A 16,186-nucleotide genomic window follows, 5' to 3' on the forward strand; every position below is an offset into this window, starting at 1 on the left:
ATTAAAACATGTCAACATATTCTGTTACACCAAATAATGATCTTTAAAAAAGCATCATATGACCCCTTTAATATTTAACAACCATATTTTTGTGACGTATGGAAATTGTGCTTGTGCTACAGAATCTTTCTTTAAAATAAACTCCACATAGTCTGATTTTTTTATCAATGACGTGACTTTAAGACATGTTTATGTGTGCATTAAGTGTCTAAACTATATGTAGGCTATGTTTTTCATTCGGTTGCTGCTCTGGTTGTAGTTTGTGTGGATGTGATGTGATGTGGTGTCTGCTGTAGACCGACTGCCCTCTGGCCTTCTGAGCAGGACTTGCATTTAGGATAATGTGCTGTTCGCCGTCAGATGAAACCTGTAGAAGAGAGGTTTCAACAAACTGCTAAAATGTTACTTGAAATACTAGTAAGATCCTCTGGCATTGTGAGTGGAGTGCTGACAAACGTCTGTTACTATATCAGAGTTGGCACCGGTGGGACAGAGGCCAAACGGCGCTCTATACAGAGTTATGAGCTTGTGAATGAAGACGGATTGGGTACTTAAGGGCATGTTCACTCCTGTAAATAGCCACAGTTGATGTAATGTGCTCCTATTTTCATTTGATGTTAGTAATTCTGGCATCTATTCAACGTTTATTCACAATAACTCATGTATTTATTTGAATCTGTAATGTAAGTAAAATAATCATAAACTTATCTTAATGTGATGCAATTACATAAAATGTATTTATTCAATAAAGTCCATTTATTAAATATCAGAGAATAGATATTTATTAAATAGAATTTCTAAAAAGTTAAATTAAATAATCAGAATGACAATGAGATTATAATCTCTTTTACCTATATATAAGCTATATATATATATATAATATAAACTAAAGGTAATTTGGGTTTTTGTCATCAAATAGGCTAATACATTGAAACTTATGATCATTTGTAATGTTTTTTTATCATTCAGTTATTTATTTTATCGGACAGTGCAGCTATGGTCAGGTTTTGTTTTTGTTGAAAGAAAAATATGAGCACACAGAGAAATGTATTCATGTGAAGATTGAGGATGGAATGGGATACAAATGTCTATCACATCAGACACACACACACACACGCACAAAAGCGGGTGTTTGACGGGCACCAGAGGGCGCTGACAAGTTAATTTTTTTATTAAAATGTGTAACTTGTGCAGTTTCCTCAGTGTGATGAGTGAAACATGACAAGCTAAGTATGTGAGTATAGTATTGATCGTTTTAAGTATAGAGTCAAAATCAATAGCAACTGTATTCAAATGTATATTCAAATGTGTATTCAAATAATATAACAGAGATGTCTGTTCTTCTGAAGACTCTTTCCTATAAAAAACATACATAGAAAATGGCAAATCTATTGTGTTGGCAACAGCTATATAAGAAGTTCAGCATCCTCGTGAAGAGAAAATGCTAGTAAACATAAACCAAGTAGGTTGTTGTGTTGCATTATGGTTAAATCACCCTTACAAATGATAATGATAACCAGTAAACCAAAAAACTACAGCGGGTAGGCTACAATTAGTTAATTTAGACATTAAAAAGAATGAAATTAAAGTTTACATGTTGTTTTATCGATGTTTTTTCAGTAGTTACAATAACCATAGTAGGAGTATTGTTATATTTTTGAATGTGGTGAATGTTAGAAAGGCCTGTCATTGGTCTTCTTGCATTCCACATTTCTTAAAGAAAAAAGTGTCAATGCATCAGAAAACAAAAATAGAGATGATATATCTTGCTTGGGTTTTTCAACAAATCTCTCTTTAACAGCAATTCACCGTGGATCGTTATTGCAGCTTTTTTATAGAAAAAACTAAACCTTTTGGTAGGTTTTATTAAACATTGTCAGAGCAAACCTGATGTTATGATTACTGGCAATGGTCAGTTGCTGTGTTGTAGTATTGTGGTACAAACGGCCACCAGAGGGCACTTTTAGATCAGTGTGAAGCGCATCTGAAGCTGATTAAAAGGTGAAAGAATGATTCCCATTAACCTTGTGAATTTCCACCCTCGTTTTATTTACATCTTAGGCAGGTAATATACAAAATTTCAAATAAATAAATAAACCTCTTAATAAATGACTGGAATGAAAAAGAATGAATTGAAAACAAGCTTTTTCGATGCTTAATATTAGACGTACTATATTTTGTCACAAAGAAGGATGCTCGTATACAAACATTTTAATAAACAGGTGATATACATGGAACAATGATGGATCAGGGTTATTATTTAAACCTAAAGCCACAATCACTTGAAAATATAAAAAAAAAAATATATATATATATATATGTGACACTGGAGCACAAAACCATAAGTCATAAGTAGCACAGATATATTTGTAGCAAGAGCCAACAATACATTGTATGAGTCAAAATTATAAATGTTTCTTTTATGCCAAAAATCATAGGGTATTAAGTAAAGATCATGTGTCATGAAGATATTTTGTAAATTTCCTACCGTAAATATATCAAAACTTAATTTTTTATTAGTAAAATGCATTGCTAAGGACTTCATTTGGACAACTTTAAAGACAATTTTCTCAATATTTAGATTTTTTTGCACCCTCGGATTCCATTTTCAAATAGTTGTATCTCGGCCAAATATTTTCATATTCTAACAAACCATACATCAATTGAAGGCTTATTTATTCAGCTTTCAGATGATGTATAAATATATTTTTTTAAATTTTAATTCTTATGACTGGTTTTGTGGTCCCGGGTCACATATAATGTTCAAAATATTTCACCTTTTCATCTCTATAGCAGAAATTGCATCAATGTGATTTAAGCATTAAAATATTTAATTTTCAAAAAATATTAGATATTTTCCTTATTCCAGGTAAAAAGTGGAGAACAAAATTAATTTCAGACATTTGGAATGTAAGCCTGCTGAGTAATGAGAGCCTTTTATTTTCTTGAACAAATAATTATTTGACCTTTGTCTGGTCGGAACAATATTCAGTGACATAACTAGTCATTTTAATCTCTTACTTCCATATTGTCTTCCTATTGTAGTGCATGGGATCAAAATGCCATTTCTCTTCAAATTTGCGGAGGATTAGGCGAGTCTTATAAATCAGGGATTTTGAAGTCATCATTTTTTTTGGCTGTGCGTCTGTGTTTTCAGCTCTTGTGTCAGTCGCGTGTTTTCGAATGTCACGAAGGTTAAAAATGTCTCTTTCTTTTCCAACCAAGTAGCATAGCTCACCTACTCTCAAAATGTTTGGAGCCACAGGTTTGTTTGCCTTTGTGTGGAGGATGCCGAACATTTCCACCCGAGTTGTTTGTTGATGCTGGATTGAAGTTAATTTTTTATTAGTAAAATGCATTGCTAAGGACTTCATTTGGACAACTTTAAAGACAATTTTCTCAATATTTAGATTTTTTTGCACCCTCGGATTCCATTTTCAAATAGTTGTATCTCGGCCAAATATTTTCATATTCTAACAAACCATACATCAATTGAAGGCTTATTTATTCAGCTTTCAGATGATGTATAAATATATTTTTTTAAATTTTAATTCTTATGACTGGTTTTGTGGTCCCGGGTCACATATAATGTTCAAAATATTTCACCTTTTCATCTCTATAGCAGAAATTGCATCAATGTGATTTAAGCATTAAAATATTTAATTTTCAAAAAATATTAGATATTTTCCTTATTCCAGGTAAAAAGTGGAGAACAAAATTAATTTCAGACATTTGGAATGTAAGCCTGCTGAGTAATGAGAGCCTTTTATTTTCTTGAACAAATAATTATTTGACCTTTGTCTGGTCGGAACAATATTCAGTGACATAACTAGTCATTTTAATCTCTTACTTCCATATTGTCTTCCTATTGTAGTGCATGGGATCAAAATGCCATTTCTCTTCAAATTTGCGGAGGATTAGGCGAGTCTTATAAATCAGGGATTTTGAAGTCATCATTTTTTTTGGCTGTGCGTCTGTGTTTTCAGCTCTTGTGTCAGTCGCGTGTTTTCGAATGTCACGAAGGTTAAAAATGTCTCTTTCTTTTCCAACCAAGTAGCATAGCTCACCTACTCTCAAAATGTTTGGAGCCACAGGTTTGTTTGCCTTTGTGTGGAGGATGCCGAACATTTCCACCCGAGTTGTTTGTTGATGCTGGATTGAAGGTCTGCAGTCGGCCAGATGCTCTGTCTGGGAATAACGTGTGTTGTCTGGGCATCTATGAGATTTTGTGTTTAGTCAATCTACGTGATAACGCTGGCAAAGTAGGGTCCAAGTTGTGATTTTTGAATCTTGTTCAAACCTGAATTTCAGGCCCTGTTTTTGATGGACCTCCTCCAAATGTTCTCACTCTTAACCGGCTGACATCCAGCTGTTACAGATGGTGGATGTTCTGGATCGAACCGGACAATATCAGGTCCAAGTCTCTGCTTCTCGGAATTGAGAGCCCAGTGATGAGGCCTGCTGTCTTCCTTTGTGCTGCAGAGAGTTTTACTGTAGACATTCAAGATGGTCTTGTGGTTTGAGCTGGCTGGAGTTGATCCAGTCATGACGTTCCTCATCTTCTCAGTTTTTTTTGTGAGTAGGGGGAATACAGGAAGTGTCTAATGATGAGAAACTGGAACCTAAAGCATTTTACTTCCATGAGAATACAGTATTTTTGGTGCGTTTAGATAGTAAACATGCAGGCTGTCCCAAAACAGTCATCAAAAAGAGATAAATACATTTTATTTTATATTATATTATTTTATATATATTTTTTTTTATTTAAATATCAATATCAAAACTATGGTATTTTTGGAAAAACTGTGGTATAATAAGTTTTTATTTGGTGTCTTTAATTAGTATGCATACAGATTTTCTCTTAATATTAAAAAGTAAATCATAACAGATCATATCATAAATTCATATCAGATCATATTATTTGTTATTAATAATAATAATTTTAAATTCACAGGATTTCAGAAAACATTTTATACTTTCAACAATTGCTATTATTATTATTATTATTATTTATTATTGTTACTGTTTTAAATGACAGAAAAATTAAAGAATTTCTGAATCTTTCTGCCAATTAATTTTTGTTTTTTAAAAACTGGCAGAAAGATTCAGAAAGCATCTTACACTTTAAAGAATATCCCTTATTATTATTATTATTATTAATAATATTTTCAATACTGTAAATTAATAGAAAGGTTCAGAAAACTTCCTACACTTTGACAGAGATCCCATGATATATTTTTAAATGTAACTATGATATTATGACAGTAAAAATGTTTCTTTGATTTACCATTTCAAGCTTTTATTGAATATTTATTGTATTACCCACAGTATAGTTCTCACAAACACAGTTTTCCAAACCACAAGGCAGGTTGAACCAGTTGTTATAGGCTAGATTTCTGACAGATGACAGGCAGAGCATTTAGAGACACGTCTCGATTACATTACTTCATACGTGAACAGCTGCATCAAACCGCACCAGATATACACAGACTGTAAGGTACAGAAAATTTATAGCTAAACATTAATTACCAGGTAGTCTCTCGCTTCGTATTGAATTAATAATTTGCCTTTCAGGATGTGTGCTTGGTTACCTAGCAACCACATCCATTAATTTACATTTCCGGCACTGGCATTAGTGCTTATTTTTCATGGTGCTAAATTTCCAATTGGCAATAAAACGCTGGGAATTAACATGCAGATTGCAAATCAAAGGTGTGTAGGGCCGCTGTGCTTCTTCAGGGTCTGGTGAGCTTGGAGGGGACTATCAGAGCATGTTATGAGGAACTAAGATTCACTGAAAAAAATGGTGCAGAAACAATTTTCACTCAAAAAGTGCTAGTAAATTTCACAAACAGCTATAATATTGCGGCAGAAACTCCCACAATAGAAATAAAAAGGGGGGGGGGGGGACATTGAAAAAGCTTCTTACCCGTATTATTTTTTTATAGATCTTATGTATGGTATTTTGCCAATTTTGTGATTTTGGTTTGTATGCACATAGGTTGTCCAACAACAATCGCTAAATGGATAAAAGGATTAATTTGAAATTAATTAATTAAAATTAAAATTTATTTATACATTAAAAATATATATAAGTTGACACAAATATTTAGAGAGCATCTCATACTTTAGAAGAGATCCTATATTATTATTATTATTATTTATTTATTTATTTTTTATGAATTTTCTCAAATATTTTAAACTGACAGAAAGTTTCAGGAAGCTTCTCATACTTTGAAGGAGAATCCCATATTAATATTTAAAAAAATATTTTAAATGGACAAATATTCAGAAAGCTTCCTATACTTTGAAAGATTCCATTTTTAACTATAATATTTATTTTTGAAAAGTAATATTATATGGTATTTTTCACAATTACAAAGAAACAGTAACACACTGAATTAAAATACTGAATTGAATTTTACTTCAGAAAAGCAGAAATTTTATTTTAAAAAAATGAATTAAAAATTGAATAAATAAACACTTCTTTTTTTTTTTTTACTTTAAAAATAAATACAGTGTTCTTAGACTGTGTCAGTCCCAGAGCTAAGGGAAATATAAGCTTGTATAGTCTATATAAAATGTTTAAAAGGCTCTCTGGTCTCCTTCTTGCGTGTTTGTATATACTGCAGTTTTAAAGTCAGCCTGTAGGAGGCATAATTTATTCTGTGTCGATTTCAGCATGTTCACTTCCTTTTTATTACAGTCAGCTTCCTTTTTATTACAGTCAGTGGTAGTTTGTCATACGCTGTGCTGTTGTTTTCAAATTCAGATGTTTTTATTCTGAGAGATGGATCATATTAATTCTCCACATAACTAGGTTTGCTTGTAGAAATGGCACGCAGGCTTTGCCTTGATTTGGGGGTCTGGTTTTCTCCCTTCCTCTTGTACGCAGAGCCCCGTGCTGTGAAGCGACTGGCGCACCTTATAGATTTCTCCTAAATAAATCATCCTTATGGGACAAAGATGCATTTCACCGCATGAGAGAAGAAGAATGAGGGCAGGAGGATTTATGATGGGAGATGTGAGGCCTTGATGTTGCTGTCAGCCGTTATTGCGGCTGCGCCTCAGGCCTGGAGCGCTTTCACAGGAACGCAAGCTAAGCCTGCGCCGGGCCTGAACGCAGCCAACATGGCCTCCACATCCAAAACAGATCCGCTGTAGGCTTTTGAAGTTCACGCACCTCAGCCCGTCACAACTGCACATTTGTACTCTCTCTCTCTCTCTTAATGCCCATCCAACTCATTCATCTTTCCCGGGCGGTTTCTCAGCCTGTGGTTCTGAAATATGGCAGATGAACCTGTTACATGTTAGTTTAAGAGATAGTGTAGGTGTAAATTACACAGGAGGCTCTGGCTAACCTTATTTATGAGAGGGCTGTCAGGTGTTTAGGTGTTAGAGCGAGACGTGCAGCTTAAATCGTTTACTCCGCTGTAAATCAGAGCGTGCGTGCCACTTTTGTGCACTGGGGTTTGCACACGTGTTTACATGTGTGCGCCGCTCTGTTTTTGTGTACCGGAGGTTCTGCTAAACTCCGCTCGAGCCTCAGACGGAGGCCACCAGCATGGACAGAGCTTGCTGTTATTACTTTTATGAGTTTAATATCATTTTATTGAAATATGTAGCTCATAAACCCTCTCGTAGTAAGAGTTACCCATGTTTTATTGCAGACGAGCTGAAGCGGATTGTATCTGTCATCCGTTTTTGTTCTTCAAGTAGTTAGATTTATATTCTCAGCTCTATTGTACAACATTGGATGTACCTTTTTTTTCTTTTTCATGTGTTACCATTTAAAAGTTTGTGGTCAGTAAGATTAAAAAAAAATAAATTTCGACAAGGATGCATTAAAATAAACAAAAGTGATGTTTAAACTGTAACATTTTAATTTCAAATAATGGTTTCGGTTCATCAAAGAGTCCTGAAAAAAAAAAACATGGATTCAGCAAAAATATTAAGCAGCACAACTGTTTTCAACATTAAATAATAGTAATAAATATTTCCTGAGCACAAAATCTGCATTTTTAGAATGATATTTGAAGGATCATGTGGCACTGAAGACGAAATACATTACATTTTAAACTGTACTCAAAAAGAAAAGTTGATTTAAATTTTACAGTATTAATGTTTTTACTGTGAGTTTGATCAAATAAATGCAGCCTTATTTCAAAAACATAACAACATTTTTGAATGGTAGTGTAATAAATGAAACAGGCCATAGAACTGGAAAAAAGTTTTGTTAGCTAATTATTATTACTATAATTTAGGTTCTCAGTTGATTATTAGAATTTTTAAACAATTTAATTGATTTCATTTAATTGTGAATGCTAATTTTCCTTTGTTTTTGTTAATATTACTGTTAAAGTTAAAAACACACATACTTTAATAACACCATTGGAGAAACAATGTCCATTTTTCATACTGTACATTAAAATAAATAGCATTTAAAATGGCTGATTTTAGTTGTTATGTGTTTTATTGTAAATTGTAAGTTTTACTGTAAATTGTAAATTGATTTATTTCTTTAATTTATTACACAAAATAGTAAAGAATTTTAATATGATTATTGGCCATATCATGAAAATAATTATTGACTTACCCGTTTTTATATCAGTGTGCCCTTACTTGTAAACCTGCTTTAACTCATATTTTATATTTCTATTATATATATTTTTAATTCATATAAAGTATTGAGTTTTGTGTTTAAACCAGCTTCACTCATCAATTAAAAGTGGCAAAAAAAAAAATCAATGGCAAGAAAAGTTGTAGGCATGTTTTATAATGCCTCAAAAGTGAATATTTGCCTCAGTCTCAACAGAAGCGCACCTGCATTTGACCCAGTGAATGGAGCTGAGCTGATGAATCGGTCTGTGATACCGAAGAGGACGTTGAAGCAGATTGAGAATGAGTCATTGAAACACTAAACCCACTCAGAGCACTTAGAGAGTCTGGATGTGAGCGCTGCCAGGAGACGTGTTGATTTTATACCTGTGGGTGTTTACGATCCACCCTCCATTCATTCTTTGAGTAGCACAGAAGTGGGACAAGCACGTTAGTGAGAAATAATCTTTAGCCATGCGATGTTCTAGCGTTGATAGCGATGTCCTACTCTTATATTACATAAAAGCGAACGTAGTGTTCGAGGTAACAGTATTTGTTACCATTGTTACATTGTTAGTGGTTGCTTGTCATTGTCCTCGTGCTGCCTGCAGGTACGGCGTGTCTCGTGTGTCAGGCAGAACTTCGAGGTATTGTTTGGTAAGTGGTTAAGTGTCCGGCTCTTTGCGGGGCGAGGCAGCGCCGAACCTCCTCAGCTGCAGGCGGGTACATCTGGACCCAGTCTAAACATGGCACAGGTCTGTCTCATGTGTCTCTGACGATCTCACACCCGCAGATTTATGATTCCCAATGTGTGTTTTCATTTCACATATACACATACGCTTGCAGGCAGTTTTTGTCTGAAATGAGAGACAGCAGCACAGGGCTCAAAAGTAAAGATTTTTTCTGCTTGTGCCCTCTTGGACCAGTAGTCCAAATTACTATTGGCCCTGCAAATGTTTTTACTGGACCCAAATCATATACATTTTTAATTTGATGTTTACGTTTAGATTTTTAATATTATACACTGTGTAAATGTTTGGAGTCATTAAAATCGTTTAATGCTTTTGAAATAAGTCTCTTATGCTTACCAAGGACTGTAATCTTGTGTAATATTATTACAGTTTAAAATAGCTGTTTTCTATTTGAATATCATGTAAAATGTAATTTATTTCTGTGATGAAGTTTTCAGCATCGTTACTCCAGTGTCACATGATCCTTCAGAAATCATTCTAATAGTACTTTTAGAAACATTTCTTCTTCATTTTTCAACATTTTTTTAGTTGTGCTGCTGAATATTTTTGTGGAAACTGATCTTTTTGTTTTCAGTATTCTTTGATAAATACGAAGTTGAAAAGAACCATTTATTTTATAAATATAATTTAAATAGATTTTTGTAACATTATAAATGTCACTTTTAGTGAATAAAAGTATTCATAAAAAAAAAACATTTGAATGGTGTATGTAGCCTATATGTTTGTATAATATATGAATGTATAATTTCACTGTTTATTTAAAATTATTCTTGTATTTATTTTTGCTTTTTATATTTATTATTTGCTTTTTTTATTATTTAAAAATATATAGATTTTTACAAATTTTTACGCATTTTCAACAAATGCTAGCTTTTCTTTAGTAAAGAAAATTTGCAATAAAAGCTGTAAATTATACATTTAAATACCATGTCTTCATTAATTAATAGACACTTTAGCTGGACAAAATGGCTTATATGACAAAATATTATTGAATGGTTTGTCATTTTTGTCCCTAGCCATTCTTACAGTTTCAACAACCTTATCTTTGTTAACCAGATAACCAAATGTACAAATATATGTATATAACACTGGCCCAATAGTGCAAGTGACAGTTTTTTACTGGCCCAAAACACACTCTGTTTTGTTCTCGTCAAGGTCCTAAAATATAGTATACCTTCAAGTCAATGTGATTGACTTGTTACCCTGTCATACTAAATTGTCTATTTTGTATATTGTGTTTTTGCTATTTTGCACATTGTCTATTTTGTATATTTGTATATTATTCTTTATGTTATCTGTGTCTTGTCTTGTCACTGTCATTCTGTCGCACTGTGGAGCTTCTGTCACTAAAACAAATTCCTCATATGTGTAAACAACATACCTGGCAATAAAGCTCATTCTGATTCAATAAGGGTCAAACTGGTGGGAATTATCCTAATTATAGAGTTAATAACTCACCTACTCGGACAACATCGCTTCCATCACATCCCGTTCTATAGAAACTTCATGTTTACCAAGTATTTATTGACTAATGGTTTGAAAAGAGGGATTAGTTATTAATAATAATATCAAAAACAACAGTTATTAGCAACAAATAAAAGCTATGGCAGATTTGTGACTTTTTTGAAGCAATGCAAAAATATAAACCTAATGAGACATTAATGTGACTTGAATATATTCTCACACTTGCTTTTTCTAACTCTGTGTTTCAGTAGCTCATCCTCGGGCTCCCCTTTCCCCTTTGCTCTTATTTGACGCAGGCTATAAAGCACTCTTTTTAGGGTAGGAGACATAAATAACAGCTCGCTCTCCTTTTGGAGGGGATTTCCTGAGGCCCAGACCACTAGACCCGATGGAGAGAGACCAGACTGTAAAGTTTGTATGTACAATGTGAGCAAGTGGAAAAACGTAGGTCTGTGCCCTTCTTAGCCAGTCCTGTGAAAACAAACAGCAAACCTCCGATGGCTCGCGGTGTGAGCCTTTTGCTCGGAGGTTTGTGTGAATGTGTGTGGCATTCTCTCCTCGCCGTTTGGGTAAAAAAGTGAGGGCAGTGACCCACTCCCCCTTCTTTCCCCCTAAATGGTCGACTCCAGACGAACTAGCTCTCTTTTGTTTCCTCTTTCTATTCCTCTCCCCCTCCTCCTCTTCCAGTCTGCTTTATTGCACTTGATTCCAAGCGCGGTCATTCCTGAGATGGTGCAGATAGCAGCTGCAGCTGAATTGCCCACCATAAAGCATCCTCAAACCCGCCGGAGCGTTGGCAGTGGGGGCTGGGCCACACCGAGCATTCAGTTCTCTGGAAATTTCTACACTTAAAATGAAATGGTCGTAATCTCCTGGAGTTGTGACTTGCTTTGATTGGATTTGCAGACGGGATGGTGGTGGTGGTGTGGAAGACTTTGAGATTAATGGTCTGAAATCTTCTGATGTATTGGATCGGATGTAGTTGTGGTGTTGTAAGGCAAAGAATTACAAATGCAGCAGCTAATATTGGTGCTGGCTAGAGATATGTGAGGGCTGACAGACAGCCACTGTTCACCTACAGGGGGCGATAGATAGAAGAGTAATTGCCTGAGAATCTGACTGTGGTTGTTTTCAGAATGGAAAACTAATTACTACTGATTGAATACTGTACTGTATACATTGTATACTATGTACTATAAAAATATTCTGTCTAGGCAAATAATAGGCCTATGTAATGTTGTTACATGACCCGATGTTTGTTACTTGTACGAATTGTCACCTCAACATACAACTTGTTTAAATGAGTTTATTTATTTATTTATAAGCACATTACATGGTTGATTCAGCTTGGTTCTTTAGTTTAATTTATTTTGGAAATCATTTTAATTTATTTTATTGTCTATCAATAGATTGGATGTTTATTTCTGTTTGGTAATTTAGTTTAATTTATTTTGGAAATATTAAATTTATTTATCAATTGATTGATAGATACATAAATTGATAGATAATTATCATTTATGAATTTATTTATTTATTAATTTGTCAGTACATTGCATGTTTAATTCAGTTTGCTTATTTAATTTAATTTCAGTTTAATTTATATTTGAAATGTATTTATTTGTTCATTTATGTATTTTTCAATTTATTGATAAATAAATTGATAGATATTTATCATTCATTTAATAATCTTAATAATCTAAAATAATAATAATTTAATAATCTAAAAAATGTATTTATTAATCTATCAATGCATTACACATTTAATTTAAATTGGCTATTTAATTGGTAAATAAATTGATAATTATCATTCATTTAATAATCTATGTATTTATCTATATATCAGTACATTGAATACATTGCATTAAATCAGTTTGGATTTTTAGATTAATTTGAGTTTAATTTATCTTGGAATGTATTTATTTATTTATTGTTCATTCATGCATGGTTAATTTAGTCTCGTTGTTTGGTTTAATTTTAGTTCAATTTGTTTTGAAAATCTTTTTATCATTTACTTTTTTATTTTTAATCCAGTGTTGTCTAAAATGTCTGAATATTTGCCAGTCCTATCAAATAATGAATCTATAGGTCACAGCTCATATTAAGCTACTTCCAGTTCATTAATCACACTTGAGATGAAAGGTCAAGTCAAGTGTGTTGCATTGTGAAATCCAAAATTCTATGCATTCTGTTTTATACTGCTCTTCTTGCAAAAGTAGTATATTTATGGGTATTCTAAGCGTTGATTAAAAATTTGTATACTTACTACATACTGCAATCGTAAGTAGTATTTGATTCTGAACATAGCTGTGCAGAAATGCGTGCACACACATTTAATATAGTGTAGGAACACACTTGTTACTGATCTGAAGTATGCAGTGTGCATGCTGTGCACAGGATGTGCATTTTTTCATAAATTCCGAAAAATTCCAATTACATCTACCTTGACTTTATTTCCAGTATGATGAATGAACTGCTAGTTCTTATATATATATATATATATATATATATATATATTATCCCCTGACTCATTTAATTGTAATGCCAAGAGTAGCAGCATTTTTATACAAAGTTGGATTAAAAATGCAAATAATATAGAATTTTCCAGAAAACTTGAGCTTCCCCATGCATTAAACAAGCATGTAATACAACAGCAGTGTAATGGTTTGAAATGTTATCATTGCATACTGTTTCACATTATTCTTTAAATAGTATTGCACAGTATGCTAGTAGTAAGTAAGTATTCTGACTGCCTTTGAAGGCCACCACTGAAGTTTCTGTAGACATTGCCAATTTGACTTTTGTTGCAACTCGCTTGTTGACCTCACACATAGCTGACAAATAGCTCCTCTGGTTTCTGCGGCTTCTCCCCGCTTCATCACGGCCCCGTGACTATAATGACTGAAAAACACACAGAGTCGCGGGGAGCAGGTGAGCAAGACCGGGCGGCTTCATCTGGCAGCCGTTCCCGTGTGATCCCTCAGCAGGAGGAGGAGCGCGCTGTGCCTCGCAGGTACGGCCACCTCCCAGACAGATGAGTCTGGTGACAGGAGGGACGCAACAACCTGCAATTCCACCGTCTGACACGATCCGTCAATGTCCCCTGTCGCAAACATAAATCCCCTGTACGAGCACGCAGAGCTTGTTTTCTAAAAGTAGGCCTACAGGAATTGGCAATAATGAGCACGTTCGCTCACACCTGTGATGGCACGCACACATGAAAACAGTTTCCTTCATTTGCACACGTCGCTGATGACTCACAGAGCTTCTACTGAGAAGAGAGTTTTTGGATTCCTCTCCAGGGCGCTTATCTGGTTTGTGCGATTTTGTCTCTTGATAAAACGTGTCTGTTTGTTTTATCTGTTTCTTGAGGGGCTGTTTGAACTGCAGACAATGATAGGCTGTCTTGTGTGTCCCGACGCCGACCGGCCACAAGGTGGCACTCACCCTCAACAAGCAACTACCAAGTTCACAAGACCCCCCCCCACACTGCTATGAGCATGCTGATGTATCATGGTGCAATGAAAAGGAGGAAATGAGAGGGGGGACATAAATGTGTTTGGTGCATGCAGGGACTAATGAAGTCTACCTTTGCCAGTACATTAGGAACAAAACAAGAGAGGTGAGAGGGAGAACGCCACCCGTCCGAGACAGAGCGGTCGTGCCCTAATGGAGAAGGGAAATAGAAGTCGGTGTCAGTGAAATGCCAGGCCTCTGGCTGTGTTGTTGATACATTTGTTTCCTGTTAGTCCACTTATTTATGGTCAAGGGTTTCTTCATTGCCACATGGTGATTCATTACGTGCAAGAATGAGGTCAGGAGAAAGGTTGTGGCAATTAGTTACATTTAAGAGGCATTTTATGCCCTCAACCTGATGTGGTCACGTTCTGCTTCGGCTTTGAAAATGTGACACTTTTTTTAGGGCTCAAAAATAAGGATGGCCCGCAGGTCCTGGGCCGGCCCGAGAGGATTTTCGGGACAGAGCTGTGTTCTCGCTATGTCCTTTGATCTTGTAAATGTTATTATTACGTGTTGTTTTCTATGCTAAACGTTTCTAATATTTTGTTGTCACATAACCTTGCCACGTTGAATGCATCACACTGGAGATGAAAGTGCATTGCAATGTGGGATGCAAAATTCCACGCAATAAGCTTTTGTTTATTTATTTTGATCGAATCCTTATCTTTTATTTGTATGTTTTTATTTATTTATTGCATTTGAAATACAGTGTGTCCTCTAATCTTGTCTAATAAGTCTTCTTGCATTGGAGATGGATATGCATTGCATTGTGGGATACAGTATTCCGTACATCAAGTTCTGTTTATTTTGAGAAAAATAGTATGTTTTATAAGTATTCTACTGTACGCATAATATATTGCAGCAATTGTAAGTGTTATGGTAGTGTACTGTTTCGCCATGCATATGCAGGTTACATTCAGTATAGCTTACTATCAGACTATATCAACTCTACCTGCAGTATACAGTGTGTATAGTGTGCACAGTATGTGAATTTCCTGTTTGCATGGAATACCAGATGACCTTCTATATTTGCCTTGCCTTGACCTTCTATTTCCAGTGTGATTAATGAACTGCAATTAACATCAATTTTGAACGTCTTTTTCTCGACTCGTTTGTTTGTAATGTCAGTAGGTACGATTTTAATTAAAATGTGCCACGTATTTTTGATTTTCAAGATAACTGGACGCTCCTCACTGCATTAAAACACGCAACGTAATAGTGTTGTGAATTCTGCTGATTTAAATGTTGACAATATAACGTTATTTACATAAGTGCAAGACTGACTAATAGTCTTGGAAACATCTTTAAGAATGGGTTGAAAATGACTAACAAATCAGCGATGTTTTGCACCATATGCCATCGTTTATCGTTTTCCAGCAAAAGTGTTTATGAATGTAGCTGTCATGCTGCATCAGAGCGGCATAATTTCCAGCTGTTATTTCAAATCAAAATATTAAATATATATAAAAATATAAAAGTAAATAAATTATAGCATTATTACAAGTTTATATATTAAAAATATTATTATTATATTTTTCTAGGACTTAGAAAATATACTGCTAATGAAAAAATTTAAATAATAATAATTATATATATATATATATATATATAATTATTATTATTTTCATGATTAATCGCATCCAGAATAAACTTTTTTTTTTTTACATATGTGTACTGTGTATATTTATTATTTACAAACACATACAGTATATATTTAAAAATATTTACATGTATATATTTACATTCAAATAATTTAATTTATATATATACATATATTTAATATATAAGCAAAACTTATTTTTCTTAAATATATACATGCATGTGTGTCTATGTATATAAATATATATATAAATAAA

General features: G+C 34.0%; 1 long non-coding RNA gene across 1 annotated transcript in view; it reads left to right on the forward strand.

Moving 5' to 3' along the window:
- LOC107594047 (uncharacterized) overlaps positions 1–16,186 on the forward strand; it is a 23,136-nt gene that overhangs the window by 1,153 nt on the left and 5,797 nt on the right. The gene's annotated exons all lie outside the window — the stretch shown is intronic.

This window comes from Sinocyclocheilus grahami, unplaced genomic scaffold (assembly GCF_001515645.1).
Source record: "Sinocyclocheilus grahami isolate Dianchi unplaced genomic scaffold, SAMN03320097.WGS_v1.1 scaffold178.1, whole genome shotgun sequence".
NCBI classification, from domain to species: Eukaryota; Metazoa; Chordata; class Actinopteri; order Cypriniformes; family Cyprinidae; genus Sinocyclocheilus; species Sinocyclocheilus grahami.